Here is a 9,963-nt window from a genome sequence, read left to right on the forward strand (position 1 = left end):
GTCAGTTCTAGCAGACTTTTGGTTGAGTCTGTTAGGTTTTCCATGTTGAGTATCATGTCATCTGCAAAAAGTGAAAATTTGACTTCATCTTTGCCAATTTTGATCCTTTTATTTCATTTTTTGGTCTGATCAGCAGTATTAACTTTAATCAACATGTTATACATTGCATCCCTAAGATTTATTTATCTTATAACTGGAAGTTTGTGCCTTTGGCCACCTTCATCCAATTTCCTCTCCCTCTACTCCCTGTAATACTCTGTTTTTAAAAGCTAAATATTAATAATTTTGGGAGCTAACATATGCTAACATATTTACATGTACCAGACAAGCCTCACAATAACTTTATGCTTGATATAGATGCTCTTATTATTATCAGTTTATAGATAAGGACATTTGAATTGAATGGTTAAAGTCCCATAATTGTGAAAGCTCCATAATTAATTAATTAGTTCCCATTAATACACATTTAGGTTGCTTCCAAATTTTTTCACGTATAGGCAATACTATAATGATCATTACTGAGGATATTGGTTTCATGCCAGCATCTATTTTCATTTTATCTTACCATTAATCCTTGTTTTCACTTAGAAATTTCATCCCTCAGTTTTGTACCTTGAATGAAATTGACCACACACCCCTAGGCCCTTCCTGGCTTAAGCCATATTATCCCCACTCATTCTCTGTAAATACTCAGAATCATAGGATAAATATTATCACCAATAGTGTGTGAAAATGCTCATTTCTTCACTCTTTTTCAATATTAGTATTATCCTTTCATTGCTCCTGTTAATATCTTAAAATTCATTGGGAACATATGCATAATGAAATTGGTAAGTTAGATCTAGCAAGACAGAAAGAACATATATGACATCCATGTCATTATAGAAAAAGAAAAAAATGAAAGAAAACTGGATCATTCTGACAAAATAAGAGAGAAACAGGAGGAAACAAGAATATATATTTAACAGAAAATACAAATAATGAGGATAGGACTAACCCAATCTAAACTATCACCTCATATGTAAAGAGGTTAAACTCCACTAATCAAAGATCTTTGTCTCGGATTGTGCAATGAACCTTCTAAATGTTTTTTTTAAATATTTTTTAATGTTTTTATTTATTTTTGATACAGAGAGAGAGCATGAGACAGGGAGGGGCAGAGAGAGAAGGAGACACAGAACCAGAAGCAGGCTCCAGGCTCTGAGCTGTCAGCACAGAGCTTGACACAGGGCTCGAACCCACGAACATGAGATCTGACCTGAGCCGAAGTCGGAGGCCCAACCGACTGAGCCACCTAGGCGCCCCTGAACCTTCTAAATGTTATTGATGGGAGACATTTATTTTTTTTTTCTGAGAGAGAGTGTGTGAGGGACACAAAGAGAGAGGGAGAGAGAATTTGAAGTAGGCTCTGCACAGCCAACACAGAGCCCAACGCAGGGTTTAAATTCACAAGCCATGAGATCATGACCTGAGCTGAAGTCAGACACTCAAATGACTGATACCCCAAGCACCTCAATAAGAGACATTTAAAATGATACCAAATACTGTGGTTTCTCTTCAGATAGTATAAATCTTTCACAAAACACTATCGATAGAACTCCCCTATGACCCAGCAATAGCACTGCTAGGGATTTACCCAAAGGATACAGAAGTGCTGATTCATAGGAGCACATGTACCCCAATGTTCATAGCGGCACTTTCTACAATAGCCAAATCATGGAAAGAGCCTAAATATCCATCACCTGATGAATGGATCAAGAAGATGTGGTATATATTTACAATGGAGTATTACATGGCAATGAGAAAAAATGAAATCTGGCCATTTGTAGGAAAGTTGGATGGACCTCGAGGGTGTCATGCTAAGCAAAATAAGTCAGGCAGAGAAGAGTACATACCATATGTTTGCACTCTTAGGTCTAGCAGGAGAAACCTAACAGAGGACCATAGAGAAGGGAAGGAGGAAAGAGAGCTGGGGAAAATGAGGGACAAAAATCATGAAAGACTATTGAATACTGAAAAAGAACCATGACTGAAGGGGGAGGGGGAGAGAGGGGAGGGGGTAATGGTAATGGTAGAGGGTACTTGTGGGGAGAAGCACTGGATGTATTATGGAAACCAATTTGAAAATAAACTTAAAAAAAATAAAAAATAAAATGATACCAAAATGTCAATTAATCTATAACAAAGTAGGCAAGAATATATAATGGGAAAAAGACAGTCTCCTCAATAAACAGCGCTGGGAAATCTGGACAGCTATGTGGAAAAGAATGAATCTGGACCACTTCCTAACACCATACACAAAAAAAGCTTAAAAGGGGTCAAAGACCAAAATGTGAGACCTGAAGCTATAAAAATCCTAGAAGAAAACAGGGGCAGTAATCTATTTGATGCCAGCCATTGCAACTTCTTTCTAGACATGTCTCCAAAGGTAAGGGAAACAAAAGCAAAAATAATCTATAGGGACTACATCAAAATACAAAGCTGCACAATGAAGGAAACCGTCAACAAAACAAAAAGACAATCTACTGAATGGGAGAAGGTATTTCAAATAATATATCTGATAAGGGATTTATATCCAAAATATATAACAAAATTATACAACTGAACACTAAAAAACAAACCATGTGATTTAAAAATGGGCAGAAGACTTGAATAGAGCTTTTTGCAAAGAAGATATACAGATTTCCAATAGTCATATGAAAGGATGCTCAACATCACTAATCATCAGGGAAATGCCAATCAAAACCACAGTGAAAAATCACCTTACACCTGTCAAATGGCTAAAAAAAAAAAAAAAAAAAAAGATAAGAAATAACAAGTGTTTGCAAGGATGTGGAGAAAAGGGAACACTTGTGTGCTGTTGGTAGGAATATAAATTGGTACAGCCACTGTGGAAAATGGTATAGAGCTTTCTTAAAGTTTTATAAGTAGAAATACCATGTGATCCAATAGTTCCACTACTGGGTGTTTACCCAAAGAAAATAAAAGCACTAATTTGAGAATATATATGCACCCCTATATCTATTGCAGCAATATTTACAATAGCCAGGATAGGAAGCAACCTAAGTGTCTATTGACAGATAAATCAATGAAGAAGAGATCACACACACACACACATACACACACACGCACCCTTATACATTGTTTTTAAATGTCATTAGGACAGGGGCACCTGGCTCATTTGATAAACCATCCAACTCTTGGTGTTGGCTCAGGTCATGATCTCACAGTTTGTAAGTTTAAGCCCCTCATCAGGCGCTGCACTGTCAGCCTAGAGCCTGCTTGGGATTATCTCTCTCCTTCTCTCTGCCTCTCCCCCTCCTCAAAATAAATAAAAAGACTTAAAAAAGTTTTAAATGTCTATAGAACATTGGTAAGTCCGTCAAAAACCCCCAAATATTACTAAATTCCAAAACATGGGATTCTTTTCACTGTTTTGAGGTATAATTAACATATAACATTACTTTTAGGTGTACAACTTAGTGATTTGATATTTGTATTATTGTAAAATGATCATCACAATAATTACAATAGTCCAGTTAATATCCATCAGCATACATAGTTACATTTTTTTTTCTTGTGATGAGAAGGACAAAGTAGAATTCTAATGGGACATGTTCTTTGATCATAATATATTAAAACTGGAAAAAATCTAAACATGTGTATATATTTTTAAAATTCTAAATAATTCTTAGGCCAACTATAAAAACAAATACACCTAGAAAATTATCAGAAGAACAACAGATGTCTTTTATTTCTTTTTGTCATTCCATTGCTGAGACTAAGAGTTCTAGTACTATGTTAAATAGTAATGGTGAGAGTGGACACCCCTGTCTTGTTCCTGACTGTAGAGGAAAGCCCTCAGTCTTTCCCCATTGAGGATGATATTAGTTGTGGATCTTTTGTATATGAATTTTATGATCTTGAGTTATCTTCCATCTCAACCTACTTTGTTGAGGTTTTTTTTTATCAAGAATGGATACTGTATTTTGTCATATGCTTTTTCTCCATCTGTTGAGAGGATCATATAGTTCTTATTCATTTATTAATGTGGTGTATCATGTTGATTGATTTGCAAATATTAAACCACCCCTGCAGCACAGGAATAAATCCTACTTGATCATAATGAATAATTCTTTTAATGTACTGTTGGATTTGATTTGCCAGTATGTTGAGAATTTTTGCATCCATGTTCATTGGGGATATTGGCCTATATATTCTTTTTGTGGGGTCTTTGGTTTTGGAATCAAGGTAATGCTTGCCTCATAGAAAGAATTTGGAAGTTTTCCTTCCATTTCAATTTTCAGTTTGAGTAGAGTAGGTATTAACTCTTCTTTAAATGTCTGGTAGAATTCTCCTGGGAAGCCATCTGACTTGGGCTTTTGTTTGCTGGGAGATTTTTATTACTGATTCAATATCTTTGCTGTTTATGGGACTGTTCAAATTTTCTGTTTCTTCCTGTTTCAGTTTTGGTAGTTTGTATGTTTCTAGGAATTACTCCATTCTTCCAGATTGCCCCTGTTTTTTAGTATAGAAGTGAAACTTTCACTGTTCACAGATGACATGATACTCTATGTAGAAAACCTAAAAGACTTCACAAAAAATTGCTAGAACTAATGCATGAACAGGAAAGTCATAGGATATAAAATCAATGTACAGAAACCTGTTGCACTTTTATACCCCAGTAATGAAGCAGCAGAAAAAAAATCAAAGACTCAATCCCATTTATAATTGCACCCAAAACAATAAGATACCTAGGAATAAACCTAACCCAAAAGGTAAAAGATCTGCACTCTGAAAATTATAGAACACTTGGAAAGAAATTGAAGACCACACAAAAAATTGTGAAAACATTCAATGCTCATAGATTGGAAGAACAAACATTGTTAAAATGTCTATACTACCCAAAGTAATCTATATGTTTAATGTAATCCCTATCCAAATACCACCAGTATTTTTCACAGAGCTAGAACAAACCTCAAATTTGTATGGAACCACAAAAGATCCCAAATAGCCAAAACAATCCTAAAAAAGAAAGGCAAAGCTGGAGGCATCATGATTCTGGACTTCAAGCTACATTACAAAGCTGTAGTAATCAAGACAGTATGGTACTGGCACAAAACAGACACGTAGATCAATGGAACAGAATAGAAAACCCAGAAATGGACCCACAATTACATGGTTCAGTAATCTTTGACAAAGCAGGAAAGAATATCCAATGGAAAAAAGACAGTTTCTTCAACAAGTGGTATTGGGAAAACTGCACAGCAACATGCAAAAGAAAAAAAACTAGACTACTTTCTTATATCATACACCAAAATTAATTCAAAATGGATGAAAGACCTCAATGTTAGACAGGAAGCCATCAAAATCCTAGAGAACACAGGCAACTTTAACCTTGGCCAGAGCAACTTCTTACTAGACACTGACTCAGGAGGTCAGGGAAACAAAAGCAAACATGAACTATTGGAACTTCATCAAAATAAAAAGCTTCTGCACAGCCAAGGAAACAATCAACAAAACTAAAAGGCAGCCTATGGAATGGGATAAGATATTTGCAAATGACATACCTGATAAAGGGTTAGTATCCAAAATCTGCAAAGAACTTACCAAACTCAACACTCAAAAAACAAATAATCCAATTCAGGAATGGGCAGAAGACATGAATAGATGTTTTTCCAAAGAAGACATCCAGATGCTAACAGACACATGGAAAGATGTTCAGCATCACCCATCAGGAGGGAAATACAAATCAAAACCACGATGAGGGGCACCTGGGTGGCTCAGTCGGTTAAGCGTCCGACTTTGGCTCAGGTCATGATCTCACGGTTCGTGGGTTTGAGCCCCGTATCAGGCTCTGTGCTGACAGCTAGCTCAGAGCCTGGAGTCTGTTTCAGATTCTGTGTCTCCCTCTCTCTCTGACCCTCCCCTGCTCATGCTGCTCTCTCTGTCTCTCAAACAAACAAACAAAAAAACAAACAAACCCCACGATGAGATACCATATCACACCTGTCAGAATGGCTAAAATTAACAACACAGGAAACAACAAATGATGGTAAGGTTGAGGAGAAAGGGAACCTTCTTACCCTGTTGGTGGGAATACAAACTGGTGCAGCCATTCTAGAAAACAGTATGAAGGTTCCTCAAAAAATTAAAAATAGAACTACCCTACAACCCAGCAATTACACTACTAGGTATTTACCCAAATGATACAAAAATACAGATTCAAAAGGGTACATACATGCACCCTAACGTTTAGTGCAGCATTATCAACATAACCAAACTATGGAAAAGCCCAACTGTCCATCAACTGATGAACAGATAAAGAAGATGTGGTATATATACATAATGGAAAACCCCTTGGCCATCAAAAAGAATGAAATCTTGCCATTTGCCATGGTGTGGTTGGAGTTAGAGTGTACTATGCTGAGCAAAATAAGTCAGAGAAAAACAAATGCCATATGATTTCACTCATCTGGAATTTAAGAAACAAAACAATTGAACATATGAGAAAAGGGAAAAAATTAAAGAGGGAACCAAACCATGAGAGACTCTGAGAACAAACTGAGTTGATGGAGGGAGGTGAGTGGGGGATGAGCTAAATGGGCAATGTTGTGATGAGCACTGAGTGTCACATGTAAATGCCGAATCACTAAATTCTAGTCCTAGATGTTAACTAACTAACCACTAGATGTTAACTAAATAGAACTTAAATAAAAATCTGAACAAAGAATAATATATCCTACACAAACACTTAATTACAGTAATGCAAATTTAGATAAGTATTAGGAAATGTTTTACGACAACATACATGGTAAATAGACTAAGGGAGAAAGACCATGTTCTAGAGGTTAAGAAAGCATTTGATATGGCCGTTCTAAATGTTAAATCTTGGCAAAATAGAAACAGAATGAAACTAACACAAAAATGAATATACATATGAAACAAAAAGGAATACAGGCAGTTCCATTAAAGTCAATAGTAAAATAAGGATACCCACTACACTTCAGAAACATTGTTTTGGAGGGTCCAATCAATCCAATAAGGCAAGTTTTGTAAAGGAAGAGACAGAATTACTAATATTTGGAGTCAAATTGGTGTTTACTTAGAAAATCCAAGAGAATTATCCAAAGGAACTATCGGAATCAAAGTAACTCAATCCAGTGGCCCAATAAAAGATAAATACAAAGACAAAAATAACTTATTTATATGTGAGCAGTAACAAATTAGAAGATGAAATGGAAAAATGTGATTCACAAAAACAAGTTGATTAACATATGCATATGTAAAGCACCTAGTACGTTCCTAGCAGATAAGAGGTTATATTAACAAGCTATAAAACTAGTATTGATTTCATAGATTCCTAGATGTGAAATTACTAAGAGAAAAGATATATTTTTAAGATTCTTGTTGTTATATATCCAAAATATTATTTTAACTTTTTATTAAAGTATAGTATACATGTAGAATGACAATCAACACCCAGATCAAGAAATAGAACATTTCTAGCACCCAAAAGTTCCCTTGCATGTCCCCTCCTAGTCTCCAGTCATCTTCCTCCCAATTTTGGACTTCTGAAAACACAGATTTTACCTGTTTTGTGCTTCATATGTATGGAGTCATACATATGCAGTCTTTTGTATCTGGCTTCTTTTGCTGACCATTGTGTTGATGAGATTCAGCCATATTGCTTCTGTGCTTGTAGATTATTTATATTGCTAGATAGTATTTCATTGTATGAGTGTACCATGATTTTCCATTCTTCTACTGATGGGCAACTGGGTAGTTTCCAGTTTGGGGCTATTATGACAAGTGCTGCTATGAGCATTGTAATACACATCTTTTGGTGGACATGTGGACACTTTTCTGTTGCATACCTACCTAGTATGAGAAGGACATGCATTTATTCAGCTCCATGGATACCGCCAAGCAGTTTTTCATTAACATACCAATTTACACTCCCACCAGAAGTGTATCAGGGTTCTGGTTGTTCTGCATACTCGCCAACCCTTTTTCATTTGAGTCATTCTGGTAGATGTGTAGTGATATTGCCTCATGGTTTGAGTTTGCATTTCCCTCATGGCTAATGAATCTGAACACTTTCTTATATATGTATATGCTTTTATTCTGGCAAAACATCAGTTAAGGACTTTAATCATTTTTCTATTAGGATGTTTCTCTTGTTGATTTGTAAGAATTCTTTATTATATTCTTGCTGAGTTTTTTGTTAGCTACACATATTGAAAATATATTACCTTACTCTATGGATTGTCTTTCTACACCTTCAGTGGTATCTTCTAGTAAATAAGAAGTGCTATCTAAAAACAATTCCTGTTCTCCTGCAAGGTCACAGATATGTTACTCTATTTTCTTCTAGACAAACTGTTTTCTTCTTTTCTGCAATGCCATGAAATTATTTTAAGTTCTTTTTATTCATGATTGCATATACATAGATAATGGAAGTCATGCATTTTTCTGCTGTAAAGATGGGTGGAATGTATAAAAATTCACTTGTTAAATTTTCTTTAAATAGTTCTCCAGAGCAACTTGAAGCAGGGAATGCGTTCCCAAGAACCCCTTTGTGGAAGGACCTAGCATGCTTTAAGCACCAGTGTGCTAGGCTAACAGTGGCACATACTTTGTCTCTCACATTTTTAATCTTAATTCTTCTGTAGAAAATCCTCTTGTGGAACACCATGCATTGTATTTGTCAAACATGCAAATATCCAATGGAAGGAGCACCCTTCCTCTGGTAACATGATAGGGCATTGCTCTCAAACATGTAACAATGGCTGGTGTTTTACCAGTGTGACTTGTGCCATGAGCTGTATGAAGTTCCTTTTTACCCAATATGTCTAGTGTTTTTTAAAAATGTTTATTTATTTATTTATTTTTGAGAGAGGGAGAGTGAGAGTGAGCACAATCAGGGGAGGGGCAGAGAGAGACACACACAGAATCGGAAGCAGGCTCCAGGCTCTGAGCTGTCAGTGCAGAGCCCAAAGCGGGGCTTGAACTCATGAACTGTGAGATCATGACCTGAGCTGAAGTTGGATGCTTGACTGACTGAACCACCCAGGCTCCCCCACAATATCTCTAGTGTTAAATGAAAAGGAGAGGTCTGTGTGTTTTCCGCATAATTTTTCAGTTCCTGGATGTTATGATATGATTTGTCATCCAAATTTTATCTCTTTTACTAATGATTCCCCTAAGCTATCCTTTCCCAGAGTATGTCTTTTGATAGCAGCTTCCCAGCAGCCTTTTCTTCTTCTCAGTCTCGCATGGTGGGGGCCTGCCTTTTCATTCCCCCTGGGGCTCTGCGAGGTCAGTGTGGGGCCCAGGAGTGGGGCCTGCCTCTGCCGGTGCCTCCCCTAGGTCACTGACTACAGCTTGCTGTGGTGGAATGTTACAGTATACATTGTCCACATGTTTTTCCAAAACTGCATTCACATCAGTCCAATTGTTTTCTCAGAGACTGAGTCCTTAAACAGCCTGCGCCAGTCCCACAGTGAAGGGCATCAGTGCGAGAGCAGAGCTCCGGGTTTCCGCAGGGAGGGGCTGGGAGCCTCAATAGCCCCCCATAATCTGGTTTCTGCAGCAGCTCCACGTTGTGTTGGGTTGGCATTGGAGACCCAAGATCCAGTGGCCTCAGCCACGCTCCTCCTAGACCCTGCAGTTTCCGGGGTAGTGGCTGCCAAACAGGCCTGGGACCCAAATTGCTTTTTAAAGTGGGGGAAGTGGCAATGTACCCAGTGATCAGTGATGTATAAATAATGTTTTGTCATATGCATCCAGGCCCTAGCACGTTCCCAGCGGGCCAGAACATCCTACCTTTTGCCCAGCACTGCCTGACTTGTTTCTTCCATAGCTAGAGAGCTGTGTCATTTACCAATCAGAAACTGTTCACAGAGTGACCTGTTACCCCACATTACATCAATATCATTTCTTAGGTAATGTTTTGGTTTA

The 9,963-nt window shown here is 37.2% G+C and overlaps 1 pseudogene; it reads right to left on the minus strand.

Moving 5' to 3' along the window:
• Positions 1 to 8,433: 8,433 nt before the first annotated feature.
• Positions 8,434 to 9,178, minus strand: LOC115302345 (annotated as a pseudogene).
• Between the last annotated feature and the right edge of the window lie 785 nt (positions 9,179 to 9,963).

Source organism: Suricata suricatta, chromosome 9, assembly GCF_006229205.1.
Source record: "Suricata suricatta isolate VVHF042 chromosome 9, meerkat_22Aug2017_6uvM2_HiC, whole genome shotgun sequence".
Lineage (NCBI taxonomy): Eukaryota > Metazoa > Chordata > Mammalia > Carnivora > Herpestidae > Suricata > Suricata suricatta.